A 20,329-nucleotide genomic window follows, 5' to 3' on the forward strand; every position below is an offset into this window, starting at 1 on the left:
GAATTCTGAATTACCTCAGATAATCTATATCCTCAGTCCCTGAAACAACCTGCAGATACGATCGAAGAGCCTCCTCTGTGATATTTGAAAGGTTGTTGTGTTTGTCCTTCATTTTGAAGAGGACCATGACATCAGGGAAATGATTATATCACTTACAGTTGACTTTGATTTGAGTGAGAGAGGACTGTGCAAGGTCACCAGCTTCACTTTCTCCTCCAGAGCCTCCTGTATTCATTGACTAGATATTCATCAGGATGATTTGGAGATGACCCAGGATGTAACGGGAGACCTGGTCCTTTTAGGCTAAGGCCTTTTCACATACTCACTTAGAATGAGGCAACTCCCATTCAGTGAATAGGCCTCTTTAAGATGGCTGTGGAGGAGAAAGTGAGGCTGGTGACCTTGTACAGCTCTCCCTCACTTAAATCAAAGTCAACTGCAAGTAACATCATCATTTCCCTTAAGCCATGGTTCTCTTCAAAAATGAAAGTAAAACAGAACCCGTGAGTAGACCAAGCTGCCTGAATGGGGACCCAGCTAGCTGGGTAATTCAGCTCATCCTCTCTCTCTCCCTCTTCTCCTCCCCAAAGGAGGGTAAATTTTGATGATTCGAAGCTGCCCACTTAACTTAAGGTTTACTGGCTAGATTGCGTTTTTTTTTTTTTTTTGGAGGGGGGAAGGTAAAGCAATTGGGGTTAAGCGACTTGCCCAAGGTCACATGGCTAGTTTTTGTGTTCAGTGTCCGAGGCCAGATTTGAATCCTCCTTCCTTTGTTCCTTCCTTCCTCCCTCCCTTCTTTCCTTCCTCAAAACCATAAATTCAGTTCACTCTGAAGCTCATAAATTAGACCACAGTAGGTCCCTGCCCAAGCTCTACTTAACTGCTGTATTTTGAGTCCTCCTGGCTTACAGTGAATTCTAATGGTCACTGTTTCTCTTTGGAACAGCAACCCTGAGGGTCTTCCCCTCTCAGCTTGATTTTCTTTCTTCTTCTTCTTTTTTTTTTTTTTTTTAATTAAAGGGGTCATTCCTTAACCCATTTGAAAGAAAGGTCATGGGGGCAGAGGCAAGATGGTGGAACAGAAGCATTAACTCTTCTAAGTTCCTCAGTGAATCCAGTCACTAAACTTTAAAAAGTGAATCTGAATGGATTGTAGAGTAAGAGAATCCATTGGGAGACAGAGCATGGCATATTCCAAGCCCAGGAAAGTGCCCACGTAGGTCTGGGCAGGGGGAGTGCAGAGCACACAGGGGCTGCATCAGAGCGAATCTGAAAGCAGACTACAGGGGGGTGAGAAGGGGCCACAGTCAGCAGATTCACCACCCCAAGGGTTATTTGCAGCCACCTCACCACAGGACAGAGGATGGTTTGGATATGGGTAAGAGAAAGCACAGGGCCCGCAGCAGCAACAGCAGCTTCTCCTAGAGCTACCAGCCCACAGCCTGGAAGTTTAAAAAGCACATACCTGATCTTCCAAGACCCAAGATAGTGGAATAAACTCTAGCTGCTTCAATTCTCTCTCCCTGACCCAGAAAACTCAGAGATAAATGTCCCACTCAGAGTAAAATCCTGTAATAGTGGAAATAGCCTCAGGCTTAGGAGTCACTGAGAAAGGGTGTAACTGAGGCAGTCGGGAGTCTGAAGTGAAGAGGAGGACTCATCCCAACAAGCCCCATCTCAGCTGATGAGCAGAAACTCTGGAAACCCAGAGAGGTGGAGCCAGCAAGCACTAACAACACAAGCCCAGTTGGGCCTCAGCACTCTCAGGGGAATCTGCAGACAACAGCACTGAAACCCACCAGCTGCTGAGCCTGCCTTAAGCTGTAGCCCAGGGGAATAGATGTAGAAATCTGAAGTGGCCAGACCACCCCTCCTCCACAGATTATTCTGTGAACATCAGGGTAACTCAGGGAAAACACTGAGAGTCCTGGCCTTGGCCTTAGTCTAGATACTTAGAGGCTATAGCACACAAAGTTAATAACCAAACCCCTACCTCCCAGCCCAAGAAGCACAATACATCTATACCCCAGAAGCAGATATCAACTCTAAAAAATTCAGGACACAGGCAATCACAACGGGCAAGAAAGAATCTGTGAAATCTAGATCAATACAATCCTTCTATAGTGAGCAAGAACAACCAAATTCAGAGGACAGCATGGACTCTATACTCACACTGGAGACCAGAGAGGGAAATATGAACTGGTCTCAAGCCCAAAAAGCAGGCTTGGAGGAGCTCAAGAAAGATTTTAAAAGACAAATTAGAGAGATAGAAGATAAATTTAAATCTACAGTGACCAAATTAGAAAAAAAAAATCTTACTGAAGAAAACAAATTCTTAAAAAGTAAAATTGGTGAACTGGGATGGGAGGTTCAAAATCTAATTGGAGAAAATACCTCCCTAAAAATGAAAACTGAACATATGGAAAAGGAGCTTCTAAAACTAACTGAGGAAAATAGTTAACTATAATTAAGAATCAGTCGAATTGAAGCTAAGGACTCTGTGATGGATCAAGAGCCAGTCAAAGAAAATATAAAGACTGAAAAATTAGAAGAAAGTGTAATATATCTCACTGGAAAAACAACTGACCTGGAGAAGAGACACAGGAGAGGTAACCTAAGAATTATTGTTCTACCAGAAAGCCATGATGAAAAAAGCAGCCTGGACAACATCCTCCAAGAGACTGTCAAAGAAAACTGTTCTGAGGTCCTGAAGTCAGACGGTACAATAGTTATATAAAGAATTCAATGGACTCCTGAAAGAGATCCCAAATTGAAAACTCCAAGAAATATAGTAGCCAAATTCCAGAGCTGCAAGGTCCAGGAGAAAACACTGCAAGCAGCCAAAAAGAAACAATTCAAATATAGTAGAACTACAGTCAGGATTACACAGGACCTAGCAGCTTCTACATTAAAAGATCAGAGGGATTGGAATTACTGAGCATAATCTTTCATGCAAGGTGATGGTCATTTAAGGAACTTCCAGACTTTCCTGATGAAAAAGCCAGAGCTCAATGTAAAATCTAATCTCCAATTACAAGACATGAAAGAAAGACATAAAAAAGTAAATAAGGAAAACATATGCTTTCTCTCTCTCTCTCTCTCTCTCTCTCTCTCTCTCTCTCTCTCTCTCTCACACACACACACACACACACACATGCAAATAACTTAGGATACAATAAGAATAAACTTTATATCCCTATATGAGAAGTTGATACCTGTTAATACTGAAATTTATATGATTATCACAACCTTTAAAAGTGATATACATAGATAGAGGGCATGGGTATAAATGAACTAATCTGATAATTTAAAAATACCCTTATTAAGGGGTTCAAAGGAACTATGTTGGGAAAAAAAAGAAAGGATGAGGTAGAAAAAGGTAAATTATGCCACACAAAGGGGCATAAAAACATAGTATAATAGAGGGGAAGGGGGAGGAAAATGAACATCATATGAACTTTATTCTCATTGGTTCAAGTTCAAAGAGGGATCAACATAATCAGTTAAGTTTGAGATTCTAATGTGAAAAAACCATAAAACTTCATTATAATAGAGGGAAATGAGGGAGGGAGAGGAGCACTGTATGGAATTTACTCTCATTGGTTTGGGGTCAAAGAGGGGATAATATACTCTAATAAGTATGAAAATCTATTGTACCCTATAGGCAATAGAAGGAGTAAGGGGGAGATAAGAAGGAAGGTGGTTAGAAGGGAGGGAAATAGTAGTAAGGAGAAAGGGTAGATAAGGGGGGGGAGGTCACAGGGAGGGAATACTGAGGGAGGTGGTGGTCAAAAGGAAAACTCTTAAGGAGGGGAAGGGAGAAGGAAGAAACAAAAACATAAAACAGAGGAGGGAATAAGATGGAGGGAAAGACACAAATAGTAATCATAACTGTGAATGTGAATGAGATGAATTCTCCCATAAAACAGAGGCAGATAGCAGAATGGACTAAAAACCATAATCTTACAATATGCTTTCTACAAGAAACACATTTGAAACAAGGGGATACATACAGGGTAAAGGTAAAAGGCTGAAGTAGAATATATTATGTTTCAGCTAAAGTAAAAAAGCAGGGGTAGCAATCCTTATCTTAGACAAAGCAAAAGCAAAAATTGATCTAATTAAAAGAGATAAGGAAGGAAATTATATCCTGCTAAAAAGCACCATTGAGAATGAAGCAATATTATTACTTAACATATATGTACCAAGTGGTATTAAATTAAGAAATTGAGGGAATTAGAGGAAGAAACAGATAGCAAAACTATAGTCATGGGGGAACTCAATCTCCCCCTCTCTGAAATTGATAAATCTAATCTCCAAATAAACAAGAAAGAAGTTAAGGAGGTGAATAGAATTTTAGAGAGGCTAGATATGATAGATCTATGGAGAAAAGTGATTGGGTATAAAGAGGAATATACCTTTTTCACAGCAGTATATAGTACATACAAAAAACCAACCATGTAGTAGGGCATAAAAACCTCACAGTTCAGTGCAGAAAGGCAGAAATATTAAATGCATCATTCTGAGATCATGATGCAATAAAAATCATATGCAATGAAAGGCCATGGAAGGATAGACTTAAAACTAATTGGAAACTAAATAACTTAAATAATTTATTAAATTAATTAATTTAATAAAAATTAAATAAATAAATGAGTTGGTCAAGCAAGAAATTATAGATACAATCAGTAACTTCATTCAAGAGAATGACAATAATGAGACAATATACCAAAACTTGTGGGATGCAGCAAAGGCAGTTCTTAGGGGAAGTTTTACATTCCTGAGAGCATGCATGAATAAATGAGAGAAAATGGAGGTCAATGAATTGGGCATGCAATTGAAAAAGCTAGAAAAAGAACAAAGTGAAAATACCCAATTAAACACTAAATTAGAAAAAATGAAAACCAAAGGAGAGATTAATAAAATTGAAATTAAGAAAACTATTGAATTGATAAATAAAACTAAGAGCTGGTTGTATGAAAAAAAAAAACAATAAAATTGATAGACCTTTAGACAATATGATACAAAAAAATAAAGAAGAAAACCAAATTATGAGTAACAAGAAAAGGGTGAATCTACCTCCAATGAAGAGGAAATTAAAACAATTAGGAATTATGTTGCCCAATTGTATGCACATCAATTTGACAATCTTAGGGAAATGGATTAATATTTATAAAAATATAAGTTTATTATATTATATTTATTATTTATATTAATATATATATATATTATGTCAGATTAACTGAAGAGGAAGTAAATAACTTAAATACCTCTATTAAACAATCTATCAGGGAGATCACTAGGAAAAAATCTCCCGGGCCAAATGGATTTAATTGTGAATTCTATCAAACATTTAAAGAACAATTGATTCCAATACTCTATAAACTTATTTGGGAAAATTAGTGAAGGAGTCCTAACAAATTATTTTTATGACACAAAAATGGTACTGATACATAAATCAGAATAGATAAAACGAAGAAAGAAATTTATAGACCAATTTCCCTCATGATAGATAGATGCATAGATGCAAAATATTTAAATAAAATATTAGCAAAAAGACTCTAGAAACTTACCACAAGAATAATAGACTTTGATCAGGTAGGATTATTCTAGGAATGCAAGGATGGTTTGATATTAGGAAAACCATCAGTATAATTGATCATATCAACAATAAAACTAGCAGAAATCACATGATTATCTCAATAGATGCGGAAGAGGCTTTTGACAAAAATACAAAATACATTCCTATTAAAACACTAGAAAACATAGGAATAAATGGAGTCTTCCTAAAAATAATAGGTAGCATCTATATAAAGCCATTGGCAAGTATTATATGTAATGGGGATAAACTAGAAGCATTTCCAGTAAGATCAGGGGTAAAACAAGGATGTCCATTATCACCCCCTCTTATTCAATCTAATACTAGAAATGTTAGCAGTAGCAATTAGAAAAGAAAAAGAAATCAAAGGAATCAAATTAGGCAAAGAAGAGACCAAGCTATCACTCTTTGCAGATGATATGATGATATACTTAAAGAATCCTAGAGAATCAAGTAAAAAACTACTTGAGACAATAAATAAATTTGGCAAAGTTTCAGGATATAAAATAAACCCACATAAATCCTTGGCATTTCTGTATATTTCTAATGAAATCCAACAGCAAGAGATAGAAAGAGAAATCCTATTTAAAGTTACCATAGACATTATAAAATATTTGGGAATCTATCTGCCAAAACAAAACCAGGATCTATATGAATACAACTACAAAACACTTTTCACACAAATAAAGTCAGATCTAACAAATTGGAAAAACATCAATTGCTAGTGGCTGGGTCAAGCTAATATAATAAAAATGTCAATTTTACCAAAAATAAATTACATATTTAGTGCCATACCAACCAATCTACAAAAAAAAAAAAATAATAATTTATAGCACTAGAAAAAAATAGTAAAAAAAAAACATTTGGAAGAACAAAAGGTCCAGAATATCAAGGGAATTCATGTAAAGAAATGCTAGGGAAGGTGGACTAGCTATGCCAGATTTTAATCTGTATTATAAAACAACAGTCATCAAAACTACTTGGTACTGGGTGAGGAATAGAGTAGTGCATCAATGGAATAGATTGGGTACATGAGACTCAGTAGTCAATGACTATAGTAATCTACTATTTGATAAATCCAAATACCCCAGTTTTGGGGATAAGAACTCACTATTTGACAAAAACTGCTGGAAAAACTGGAATATAGTGGTAGAAACTGGGCATAGACCATTATCTAACACCATATACAAAAATCAAGTCAAATGGGTGCAGGATCTAGGTATAAAGGCTGATAATGTAAGCAATCTGGGAAAGCTAGGAATAGTTTACCTCTCAGATTTATGGAGAGGGGAAGACTTTATGACCAAACAAGTAATAGAGAGCATTATAAAATGCAAAATGGAAAATTTTGATTACATTAAATCGAAAAGTTTCTGTACAAACAAAGCAAATGTAGCCAAGATTAAGAGGGAAGTGGAAAATTGGGAAGAATTTTTATAACCAATGTCTCTGATAAAGGTCTCATTTGTAAAATATACAGAGAATTGAATCACATCTATAAGAATACAAGTCATTCCCCAATTGATAAATGGTCAAAGGATATGAACAGGCAATTTTCAGAGGAGGAAATTAAATATATCTATAAGCATATGAAGAAATGCTCTAAATCACTATTGATTAGAGAAATACAAATCAAAACAACTCTGAGGTACCACATCTCACCAGTCAGATTGGCTAAGATGACAAAACAGGAAAATGACAAATACTGGAGAGGATGTGGAAAAATTGGAGCACTAATGCATTGCTGTTGGAGTTGTGAACTGATTCAACCATTCTGGAGAGCAATATGGAACTATGCCCAAAGGGCTATAAATAATTTCATACCATTTGACCCATCAATATCACTTCTAGGATTGTATCCCAAAGAGATCATAGAAGAGGGAGGAAGACCTATATGTACAAAAATATTCATAGCAGCTCTTTTTGTGTGGTGGCAAAGAACTGGAATTAAGGGGATGCCCATCAATTGGGGAATGATTAAATGAGTTGTGGTATATGAATGTAATGGAATTCCATTGTGCTATAAGAAATGAGGAATAGATGGACTTCATATTTCCCTGGAGAGGTTCATACAAACTTATACTGAGTGATAAGAGGAGAACCAGGAGAAATCTGTGCACAATTACAGACACAACATATATGTGATGACCAATTCTGATAGACTGGACTCTTCTCAGCAATGCAGGGTTATAAGACAACTCCAAAAGACTCATAATGTAAAGAGATGTCTACTTTCAGAGAAAGAACTAGAAATAACAGTTTGAATGCAGTTTGAAGCAAATTACCTGTTCTCTTTCTTTTTCTTGTTTGGTTTTGTTTCCTCTTTCCCATTGTTCATTCCATTTGTTACAATCCTGCTTTATAACCTGACTGATGTCTAATGTGAAAGTATTTGCAGATCCTATACTTGACTGCACGCACCATGGCGGGGGTAGGGGGGATGTTGAGAGGGAGGAGGAGAAAATTTGAAACTCAAGGGATTGTGGAACTGAATCTTGTAAACTAAAAGTAAACAAATTAATAAAGATATTTTTTAATTAAAAAAAAGAAAGAAAGGTCATAAAAATTGGAAGAAGTATCATGAAATTGGAGAAGGGCAAATTGTGACACAACTTTAAAAAAGAGAAGGGGACAGAATCTAGAAAGTAGAGGCCAATGAGCTTGACTTCAATTCTTAGGAAAATTCTTGAAAAGATCATTAAAGGGAGGCTTGGTGATTATCTAGAAATAGAAGACATGGTTACAAAAGGTCAGTATGGTTTTTCAAGGACAGAACCTATCAGGCTAGCCTCAATTCCTTTTTTGATAGGATTAACAATTATAAACTGAGAGGAAAGCTATGGATCTAGTTTCCCTTGATTTTATCAAAGCTTTGGATAATGGATCTTATGTTATTATTGTAGAAAAGATGCAGAGATATGGATCAGATCATGACATATTCAAATACAATCAAATATTTGAATGACTGTACTCAAAGAGTTGTTAGTGGTTCTGTATATAAAACTCTGATGACCTCCATCATCACTCCATCTCAACCATATAAAAGAATGATCATATTCTTGATTTGATTATGAATTAGAATTATCTTCCATGATTCAGACCTTCCAAATTCTCTTGGGCCTCACCTCATATCCAATCCCTTTTTCTGCTCTAGTCCCCGTCAATCTCTTCTTCAAGCTCACTGTGAACTCCAGTCCTTTTGCCTTTCCATGTCCCCTAGTTCATTTCCTTTATATTGTAATGAATGAATGAAAAACATTTATTAAATGTTTAATACATGTTTAAGCACTTGAGTGCACTTAAGCTCTATACTAAGTACTAGGGATACAAACAGAAAAGTAAAACAGTTACTTTTTCTCAAGTTTACATTCTGATGGGTGACATCACACATATGAAAGATTTAATGTGTAAGTCCTATTGTGTTTAGGGTACAAAGGCAAGAAGGGAATCCTCATCTTTAATGTCATTTTCACTGATAAAATCATAGCAATTTTAATGTTGTACCATTTTCCAGTGCCAAAGACTTTGATAGCAACAATTTTCTTTTCTTGGTCTTCAGTAACTCTGACTGTAACACCTATGAGAACAGTTGCCAGGTTACATTTCCACAGAGGTTGCTTCCCCGGGAAATGGTATTTGTAAACTTCTTGGATTTAGGATGGTGTTCTGTCTCTACTATGATCCAAGGGGAAATGGTAGTTAAGGTGGTAGTGGTGGCTTGACTTGTACATGGTGTATCCTTTTTCTCCCACAGGATACCTTGATGCTTGACCTATGCTGGCTCACTTACACTTTAGGTAGCAGTCAGCAGTTGATAAAGATGGTTGATCCTTTTACATAGGAGCTGCTTCTCAATATGATGTCTATAGGTCCTGTGATGGAAGCAGAATAGGAAATCTGGTGGAAGGTAAGGGGAGATGCTATGATTCCAGGGCTCATGTGCTTATCACCCTGTTGGTACTCATTAACCAGCAGTTATGGTGGTGGTCTTGAGGAAGGTGGCTCCTTCTCCAGAATGATTTCTCCCCTCAATGATGGTTGTGCAGGGGTTGGACTAGAAATAAGTTTTAGGGAACACTGCTATTTCCAATGCCCTTGGTTTCAGGGTCTGAATCTGTCTCCGCGAGGGTCTCAAGGGAGATGATGATTAAGATAGTGGTGGTGATTTGATTTACCTGGTAGTTAGTAGTTGGTTGGAAGATGAAGGGGATGGTTGGCCTCTTCTCAAAAAGAATTTCTTCCTGGATTATAACTATAAGGACTAGGTCAGAACAAGGATGGTGGGATGATGGAACCTGGCTATGAATTCAGTTTGTCTGATTCTAAATCTAACAATCTCTCCCCCAATATCTAATGTGTATTACTAGATATCAGAGATAATAATACATATACCATCTACCTTACTTTGAAGAATGTTTTTTTTTCAAACCTTAAATCACTTATAGGAATATGTTATACAATCATAGAAGAAGGGAAGGAACTGTTAGAGAAGAACATGATGAAGGGGAGAGAGAGGGATGATCAACAAAGAAAAGGCCATGAGGAAACAATATAGTTCTCTCTGTGCTTGGTACCTAGTATGCTGACTTTATCTTCTTAGGAATACAGTTTAGTACCCAAGGTGTTATTCACCTGCCTCCCAATTTACCAAATGGTAGGGGATAAGGAATAATCCAAGTTCCAAATGTTTCTCTCTATAGACAGGACTGAAAGTAATTTAGAGATCATTTGTAAGCCAACCATGTCATTTTACAGTTGAGTAAAATAAGGTCTGAAGTAAAATGACTTACCTAATGTCACACAACAAAATAACGGCAGAGCAGAGATTAGAACTCAGGTCTCTTGAATACTAGACTATGCTATTGTTCATAAAGAATCCTTTGCCAACATTTACTACTTTTTTCTTATTTGATTTGAACTCTTCCATGGAAAGTTTACTATGGTTCTTCAAAATGGAAAATAAAATATCATCCCTTGAAAGGTAAGAACCTGCCTCATGGGGCGGCCAGATAGCTCAGCGAGTAAGAGCACCGACTCCAGTGTCAGGATGACCTGGAGGTAGAATCCTGGGCTCAGACACTTAGCACCCACCCAGAAACACCTGGCCGTGTAACCTTGAGCAAGTTACTTAACCCCAGTTGCTTAAAAAAAAAAAGAACCTGCCTCATCCAGGACTGAAGTATATTGTCTCTCTGGGCCTCAGTTTCTTCATCTGCAAAATGAATCCAAATGGAATAAGACCTTTTTTCATCTCTAAGTCTGTGGTTTTAGAATAATCCTATATATTACAACTCCCTGTGCAGTTTTAAAATGTTATAGAAAATTGATAACTCAAGGACTGAATCCGAACATGTATTACATCTAGGGTTATGGAGATTTCAGGTATCCAACTGTAGTAATTTTAATGTATCAGCAACCATTTTCTTCCTGCTCTAGAAACTTTATAATATCAAAATCTGAGGTATCAGACCATTCAATAAGAAGGACTTTGGCTGTTGGGATTGCCTGCTGCCTCAACAAAACCTATATCCCAACCTTTGTGGAAATTCATAAATCCAGGCTAGATCCAGCCATACTCTGGCACTTTAGGACTGGAGAGATCTCAAAAACAAAAATCTCATGTTTATCAAGTGCTTTAAGGTTTAAAAATCCTTTACATTCATTCTCTCATTTTATCCTTATTACAATCATTTGCTATAGCTGTTATTAGTAGATAACTTGTATATAGTGCTTTGAAAGTTCATGATGACTTAGATATGTTATCTCATTTGAGGTACCCATGAAGTATATACTCTTCATATCCCCATTTTAAATATGAGTAAACTGAGACTGACAGAAGTTATTTCCCCAGGTTCATACATTAAACATCTGAGGTAGGATCTGAACACAGATCTTCCTGACTCCACATCCAATGTGCTATCTATTATGCCACCTTGCTTTTAGGTGGCATGATATTACACCCATTTTACACATGAGGAGATTGAGGAACAAGTTGTGTTATATGATTGTGATGGAATACTACTGTGTTATAAGAAATGATGAGCTCAATGATCTTAGAAAAACACAGAGAGACACATGAAATAATGAAGACCAAAATGAGCAGAAGCAAGAGAATGTTGTAAGTAACAACAATATTGTTTTAAGAACTGAGTGAGGAAGCTATTTTGACTATTCTAAATATCCAAATTAACTAAAAAGGACATATGAAAGAAAAGGCTTTCTGTATACAGTGAAAGAACTTGTAAATAGAAGTATGTATAGAATGATTTTACATGCACACACAGACACACGTACATATAAACTATAGATAGATATTTAGAGAGATTCACATACATATATATTTGCGTCTTATGGTAGCCATCTGGAGGGGGAGAGGAGAAAAAAAGGAAAAAACACACATTAACTTTATTATATATTTAAAAGAGATAGCAAGTTGAACACAATAGCTTTGCAGTTTTGTGTATAATCACTTTTTTCTATTCAACTGTGCTATGTAAATTAATTTTTTGTAAGTTCATAATAAAAAGAATAATTGAACACACAGGAGAATAGATACTTAGTTGCTAATAGGAGAAGGTCTAGGAATAAAAGACCAGGATTTGAGTGCTCCCTATCAGTGACTTACTGTGTGTCCTTAGGTAAGTCATTTCACATGAGTCTTAATTTCTTCATTTATAAAAATGATGAAATTCAGTGAAGTGAAATCAAATTTCTTTCCCATCTTCAGTACACTAGAAGTCTAAATGAATATCTCATTTCTAAAACAATGCTTATAAAGTGGGCTATGACTCTTCCTTGCCTAGAAAAGGGAGGTTCTGTGAAATTCTAAGCATTTATGAAAATCTTAGGGGCTTACTTACTCTAGAAATTGACAGGCATAGAAATGGTTTAAAAAGGTGAAAAAACACTATATTGATTAAAGGAGGGGTAGGAAACCTGTGGCCTTGAGGCCACATGTGACTCTCTAGGTCTTCAAGTACAGCCCTTTGACTAAATCCAAACTTCACATCTTTAGTGCCTAAAAAGCCACATATGGCCTTGAGACCACAGGTTCCCTACCACTGGATTAAGGTAATGTAGTTTTTACCAGAGATGGAAGGAAAACAAATAAATAGCATAAAATTAAGTACATTCTAGTGTGAATATAATATGTTTATCTTTTTTGGTATTGTAGATTTGTCATACAGAATGATTTAGGCTATGACATCTGGAAATTATGCTTCTTTAAATTTAATCTGGCAATAGCCACAGTCTCCTCAGTAAGTACAGCTTCTGAAGAATCAGAAAACAAGTTTCTCAGCACTGAAGCCTCTAGAATTATCAAATGGTCCAACAAATATGGTTTTATCAATGGAAATGATGCTAAAGGAGATGCATTACCATCTGCTTTGCCACTATACCTTAAGAACAACTGGGTTTTTCCATAGGACCACAGCTGAAACCCCAATATATCTGGTCTCCTATTTGAATGAGTTCCCTGAGAGCAACGATTGTCTTATTATTCTATTTGTATCTTCAGCCCTTTGCACATGGCAACTGCTAAATAAATACTTATTCATTCTTTTGAGTCTGTAAAAGAAAGGGGGGTAGATTAACATGACAGAGAACACAGAAATGCATGAAATAAAAAGAGAAAAAGAGTGAAAGACAAACAACTGAGAGGAAAAAGTAGGCAAAGAAAGGGAAGAAGGAAGAAAGTAGCAGGACTTCTTTGTCCATTCATGTAGGTGGCTACAATATGCAGCCTACTGTGCTAGGGGTTGAGGGAGGTATAAATCTGGATCCTCTCTTTAAAAGCTTATAAATAGAAAATAGTAAAGGAAAAGGCGGCACCTGAACTAAAAAAAAAAAAAAACCACAAAAGTATACCAGGACGTTTTCCAGTTCCATAGCCATGCACTAGGACTCTAAGGATATTATCTTTCATTTCCTTCATGGCAGGAATAACTTTCATTTCAATTGTTTCCTGTGGAGCAGAATAGAAGTCTACAGCATTATAAATCCTTCTGTGCTTGGAGAAACCAGGTTGCTCTGACTGAAGGCAGAAACACATCACTATTTACCAAACCACAGAAAAGATTTCCCAAACTGCTCCACTCTCAGAATAGATGTGCTTAATCCCTGCTCATATGGTTTAGTCCTCTTGGAATAGCCTTCCACTCTAGCTTTTTGGAGGATAGTATCTTTGAAAGTTTTCAGATCATATTATTTATGATTTCATGTAAAGGAAACACAATAGATTTTTGACAAAGTCCCACCTCCACCCTGTTTCTGTCCCCTCCACAAAGTTTCACTTTCTATCTGTTAATAGTTTGTATTCACCTTAAACTTCTATGAAACTGAGGAACAATTCATTCCATCTCATTTTCATTTCATTTTGATCTCATTTCAAAGTTTACCAAGTATTTCCTCACAACAACCTCATAACATAATCCAAGCATTTATCCCCATTTTCCACATGAGTGGACTCTGGCTCAGAGAGGTTAACTATTGTTCCTTGCCACAGTGTTAATCAGTCAACAAATATTTATTAAACACTTTATGACAGAAATTGTGTTAAGCCTGAGCATGAGAAGAAAGGCAAAAAAAAAGCCCCTTCCCTCAAGGAGCTCATATTCTAACAGAAGAAACAGCATGTAAGTAAGTAGGTAAATCCCAGAGATATACATAGTAGAAGGCAGGTAAGCTCAGAGAGTAGGGTACAATTAGCTGGTGGAAAGGTTTCCTGCAGAAGATGTGATTTGAGCCTCATCCTAAAGAAAGCCATGGAAACCAGGAGGAAGACCAGAATAAGTTAGGGTTGCAGCTGACATAGGTCTTTTGACTCCCAGGTCCAATTTTCTCCCTCCCATATTGTAAAACTTTTCAATTCTCCTCCTAATTAAATCAATTAGCAAGACATTATCTTCACTCTCAGTGCTTTTACTCTTATTTTCCTATATGTTGGACACAACACTGCAAGAATGCTAGGATATGAAGTCTTTCATTACATAATGAGAAAAGGGGCCAAAGTATGGACTGTCCTGATAAAGCTTGCAGACCCACTACCCAAGTATTTAGATATTTAAGGACTACTCATAGGGTCTCCTTGTGACAGACTGAAGCACTCTGCTCAGTGCCCATGGTGCCGAATGCTTCATTTTCTAAAAATGTAGCTGGAAAAATTCCCAGATTGTACATCTGCCTCTCTAATTTACACCTCTGAAGATAAGGGTGAGCAAGGGAGAAGTGAGAAGGAGTAATGAACCACTGAACACCGCTTGCATGCACTGCAGGAGATTCCAACTCCCTACATTAAAATCTAGCTTTAGGAGATCAGGTATAAAATGAACACTTGGGCAGCACCCAGCTCCAAGGCTGTAAGTTTATATTCTGATGATCCTCCCTCCTCCTCATTCAAAAATTGGTGATGGGCCTTTTTCTCCTCCTTTGTAGCCACCCCTGTCTCCTGGAATAATCATCTCTTATTTTCCATGCCTTCTACCTAGCTTTGCATGACTCTTTTATGATAGCTATATTTCAAACCTCTCCAGTTTTCCTCTGTTCAGATTGATAGCAGGCTGCAAATCCCTGGTGTGCTCCGGGTCTATTTTTATCTTTAACTTTTGGGCCCCTTTTCTTTCTCTAAGGCACACTTACTGGACAATAATTCCATAAGGATAAAGATTATACCTTATCTAAATCCTGGTTTGATCCCAATGCAATAAATCAATCAACCTACAAGCATTTATTAATCTCCTATAATGTGTCAGGTATTATGCTAGGAGCATGGGATACAAATAAAAAGAATGAAATAATCCCTAATCACAAGGAATTTATATTCTAAAGGGGAAGCAATAGTGTACCTATAAATATTTACTGGATAAGTATAAATAGAAAAAATCAAATAAATATAAAGCAATTAATTACAAGCTAGTTTGAATTGCATGGCACTAGCTGTTGTGGGGATCAGGAAAAAGCTTTAAGTGGTGGATTTTGCTTGTATTGCATTTTGAAGAAAGATATGTATAGACACTTAATGCTTATAGGAAGATGTGTATAGGCACCAACTAAATGCTTATAGAAGGATGTATATAGGAACTTGATAAATGCTTATAGAATTATATTATATTGAACTATCCATCACTGTTGGATTCTCTTTTGTGGTCAAGGTGTTTCCGATTATAGAAGTATTACAAAGAAGCTTCTAAGCCCCTGAGCAAAGACTAAGGAAAAATCTAGAAAGAATGAACTACCAGAAGCAAGGTATTTCAAGACAAGAGAGCCTAATTCTTGGCTCTATATATGCTCAAATGAAGATCATAGTCTTTCTTTTCAGAGAACAAGGGTTATTTTTAACATTTACTTTTAAGAAATTTTAACTTTAGTTTGTAACAAAGATATGGCTAATTTGGCCTTTTTGTTGGTGCTTCTCAAATTAAACCAGAGGGAAACTCCCTCCTTTTTTTAATGAAAAACACTAGAATTTATTTAGAATTTTGGAAACACCTATACATTGGTAGATGAGCTATTGACATATTGTTAATAAGGACACAATGATTCATTTATAATTATGGAATTTTCTATTTGACAGAGAGCAGAGGGACTTAAATGGTTCACATAACAGTTCTATACATGAACACCCTTTATAACAAATTGGAAGATGATCATTCAGTCTCTATTTGCTAATTTTTAATGATGAAGTGTCCACTACATTAAAATGCAGCTCATTTACAAATTTCTTTAAATCTTGCTTGCAATGTTCTAAAATCATATTAAATAAAAGGCCCCTAAAGAGAGTATTAAACACATGGATATTAACTGACATAATTCTAAAGAGCTTGGGAGCCAAGAAGCAAATTATAGAACCAAAAAATTTTTTACCAAAGATAATTACAATAATAATATAATACTTCAAAACTTATGGAATGAATTTAAAACCATGATGAAAAGAATATAACTCTAAATATTTGCATCAATAAAATGAAGGAAAATTATAAAAATTAGGCACACAAATTAAATTAATTAAACTTGAAAAATAATAATAACACAATTCCCAACTAAGAAACAAAGTTGAAATTTTGAAAATTAAAGGAGAAATTGATAAAATTGAAAACAAAAAATTAAATGAAAACAATATCGGGAAATTTAACAATATATAGATAAATAATAAGCTAATCTAATTTTTAAAGGAAAGTGGAAAACCAAATTACTCATATAAAAGTAAAAAAGGGAAGCAAAACAGTTGAAAAGGAAATTTTCAGACATTATTTTGTATAATTATATGCTAACTAAATTGATAACATAGAGGAAATTGATAAATACTTACAAAAATTATAAGATACTGTGATTAACAAAGAAGAAATAGATCCAATTACAAAAAAAAGAATTGAACAAGCAATTAAAATGTCCAAGAAAATATCAATTTTTGCATGAATTCTATCAAACTTTCAAATGATAACTAGTTCCAATATTAGATAAACTATTTGTGATAATAAGAAAAGAAGGGATCCTCCCAATCTCTTTCAATATTCTGAATATAGTTTTGATACCCAAAGCAGAGAAATACAAAGCATAAAAAGAAAGCCTCCAATATCTCTAAAGAACATTGATGCATATATTTTGAATATAATAGAAAATATAGTAGAAATGCTCATTAAATCAATAATAAGAAAGGGGAATTAAGGGAAATATATAGGCAAAGAGAAAAGACATTTACAATTTTGTAGGTCATGTGATTATACACTTAGAAAACTATAAAGTCTTAAGCAAAAATTCATTGAAACAATACATTCAGCAAAGTTGTAGGATAAAATATAAATCTGCATAAATCATGAGCATCCTTATATGTAAGCAACAAAACCAAGTAAGCCAAACTAGAAATAGAAACCACATTTAAATAGCTATGGAAGTTATATAATATTTGAGACAACTACAAAGACACTCCCAGGAGCATATGAAAATTCAATTATAAAACTCTTTGCAGAAATACAGACTTAAATAATTGAAGAAACATTAATTGCTCATGGGTAGGTGGAGCCAACAAAATTTTTCTTAAAAATGACAAAATTATCCAAATTAGCTTATGCAATGCTATATCAAACTATCAAAAGAATATTTTGTAGAATGAGGAAAAATGCCAAATTCATATGGAGGAACACAAGATCAAGAATCTCAAGAGTAATTATGAAACAAGTGGAAAAGAGGGGCTTCTACCAGATCTTAAGCTGTACTACATAGCAGTAATCACAAAAACAATTTGGAACTGGTTAAAAATAGGGTTCTTTCAAAGGAAAAGTACACAAAATACAAAAGCAGGCAAACCCCTTCAACTAGTGTTTGATAAAATCAAAGATTCCACTTACTGGAAGAAAAATAAGCTTTTTGACAGACTTTTAGGAAAACTAAAAAAGGGTGTAACATAAATTAGGCATAAACCAACACTTTATACCATATGCCAATATTAGCTTAACAAATTAATGGAGCAAGTAAAAATTTTATTTTAGATCTATGACTAGGGGAAGAGTTTATGACTTAAGTAATTAGATAAATTGAATAATTTTGATTGAATAAATTTTTTAAAATGCACAAAGAAATCTGCTGTAATAAAAATTGGGTATTACACAGTTAATTGAGGAAAAAAATCTTTGTAGCAAATATCTCTGATAAAGTTCTCATATCCAAGATATTTATGGAATAGATTCCTCATAAATGCATCATCAAAAATGTGAATTGACAATTTTCAAAGAAGAAATTAAAGCTATCATCAAACAAAAATGTTCTAAATCACTAATTATTAGATAAATGCAAATTTTAAAAACTGAGTTTCTAGCTTACCCTTTGGCAGACTGGCAAAGATAATAAATAAAAAAAAGATAAACATTAGAGGGGCTGTGGGTAAACAGAAGACCAGTACACTGCTGGCAAAGCAGTGAATTATTGGTCCAGACTTTCTGGATGGAAATTTGGAACTATACCCAAAATACTATTACAAATGCCCATACTGGGAGGCTAGGTGGCACAGTGAATAGAGCACCGGCCCTGGAGTCAGAAGAACCTGAGTTCAAATCTGGCCTCAGACACTTGACACAATTACTAGCTATGTGAGTTTGGGTAAATCACTTAATCCCAATTGCCTTCCAAAAAAAATGCCCATACCTTAGCAGAAACTAGGTGTAGATCAACATTACATCCTATACCAACATAAAATCAAAATGCATTCATGTTTTAGATATAAGGGCTAATACTATAAGCCAACTATGAAAACAAATAGTAGTTTACCTGTCAGATCTATGGAGAAGTAAAGAATTTATGATCAAACAAGAGATAGAGAACATTATTAAATGCAAAATGAATGGTTTTGATTATATTAAATTGAAAAGTTTTTACAGAAACAAAGGCAATGCAACCAAGATTAGAGGGAAAGAAGAAAGCTGGAAAACATTTTTACAGCCAGTGTCTCTGATAAAGGTCTCATTTCTAAAATACATAGAGAACTCAATCAAATTTATAAGAATACAAGTCATTTCCCAATTGATAAACAGTCTAATATTATGAACAGGCAGTTTTCAGAGGAAGAAATTAAAGCTATCTATATATATGAAAAAATGCTCTAAAGCACTATTGATTAGAGAAATGCAAATCAAAACAACTCTGAGGTACAATATCACACCTATCAGATTGACTGACATGACAAATGAGGAAAATGATAAATGTTGAAAAAGATGTGGGGAAATTGGAATATGAATGCATTATTGGTAGAGTTGTGAATTGATTTAACCATTCTGGAGAAAAATTTGGAACTATTACCAACAGGCTGTAAAACTGTGCCTACAATTTGATCCAAAATACTGCTTCTAGGGCTGTATCCCAAAGAGACTGTAAAATGGGAATAGGACCCACATATACAAAAATATTTATAGCAGCTCTTTTTGTGGTGGCAAAGAATTTGAAATTGAGAACAACTGAACAAATTAACTGAACAAATTGTGATATATGAATATAATGGAATACTATTGTGCTATGAGAAATGATGGGCAGGCAGGTTTCAGAAAACCCTGGAAAGACTTATATGAACTGCTGCTGAATGAAATTAGCAGAACCAGGAGAACATTGTACACAGTAAAAGCCACGTTGTGCAATGACTAATCTTCATAGACTTATCTCTCCTCAGCATTGCAAGAATATAAAACAAATCCAAAAGACTCAAGATGGAAAATGATATCCACACACAGAGAAAGAACTCTGGAGTCTGAACACAAAAAGAAGCATACTATTTGCTCTCCTTTTCTTTTGCTGTTTTGTTTTGTTTCTTCTTTCTCGTGGTTCCTTCCATTAGTTCTAATTCTTCTTTTCATCATAATTTATGTGAAAATATTTTTAATATGAATGTACAAGAAGAGCCTATATTAGATTGCATGCCATCTTGGGGAGGGGGGAGGAGAAAGAGAGAGAGAAAATTTTAAACTCAAAGTCTTATGGAAGTGAACATTGAAAACTAAAAATAAATAAATTATATTAAAAAACCCAAACAAACAACTGTCCATATCCTTTGATCCAACTAGGCCTCTACTAGGTCAATATGACAAAGATCAAATAAAGTGGGAATATGTGTGTGTATGTGTATGAATGTGTGTGTGTACACATAGAAGAGCAAAAATTAAAACCTTAGGGGATATCTTCCTATCAGAGAATGGCTAAAGAAGTTGTGGTATGATAATAATAATAATGGAATATTATCTTGCAATAGGA

The sequence above is a fragment of the Petaurus breviceps genome, unplaced genomic scaffold, assembly GCF_028583685.1.
Source record: "Petaurus breviceps papuanus isolate PSGF00001 unplaced genomic scaffold, PetGlider_PUasm1.0 91133, whole genome shotgun sequence".
Classification (NCBI taxonomy): domain Eukaryota; kingdom Metazoa; phylum Chordata; class Mammalia; order Diprotodontia; family Petauridae; genus Petaurus; species Petaurus breviceps.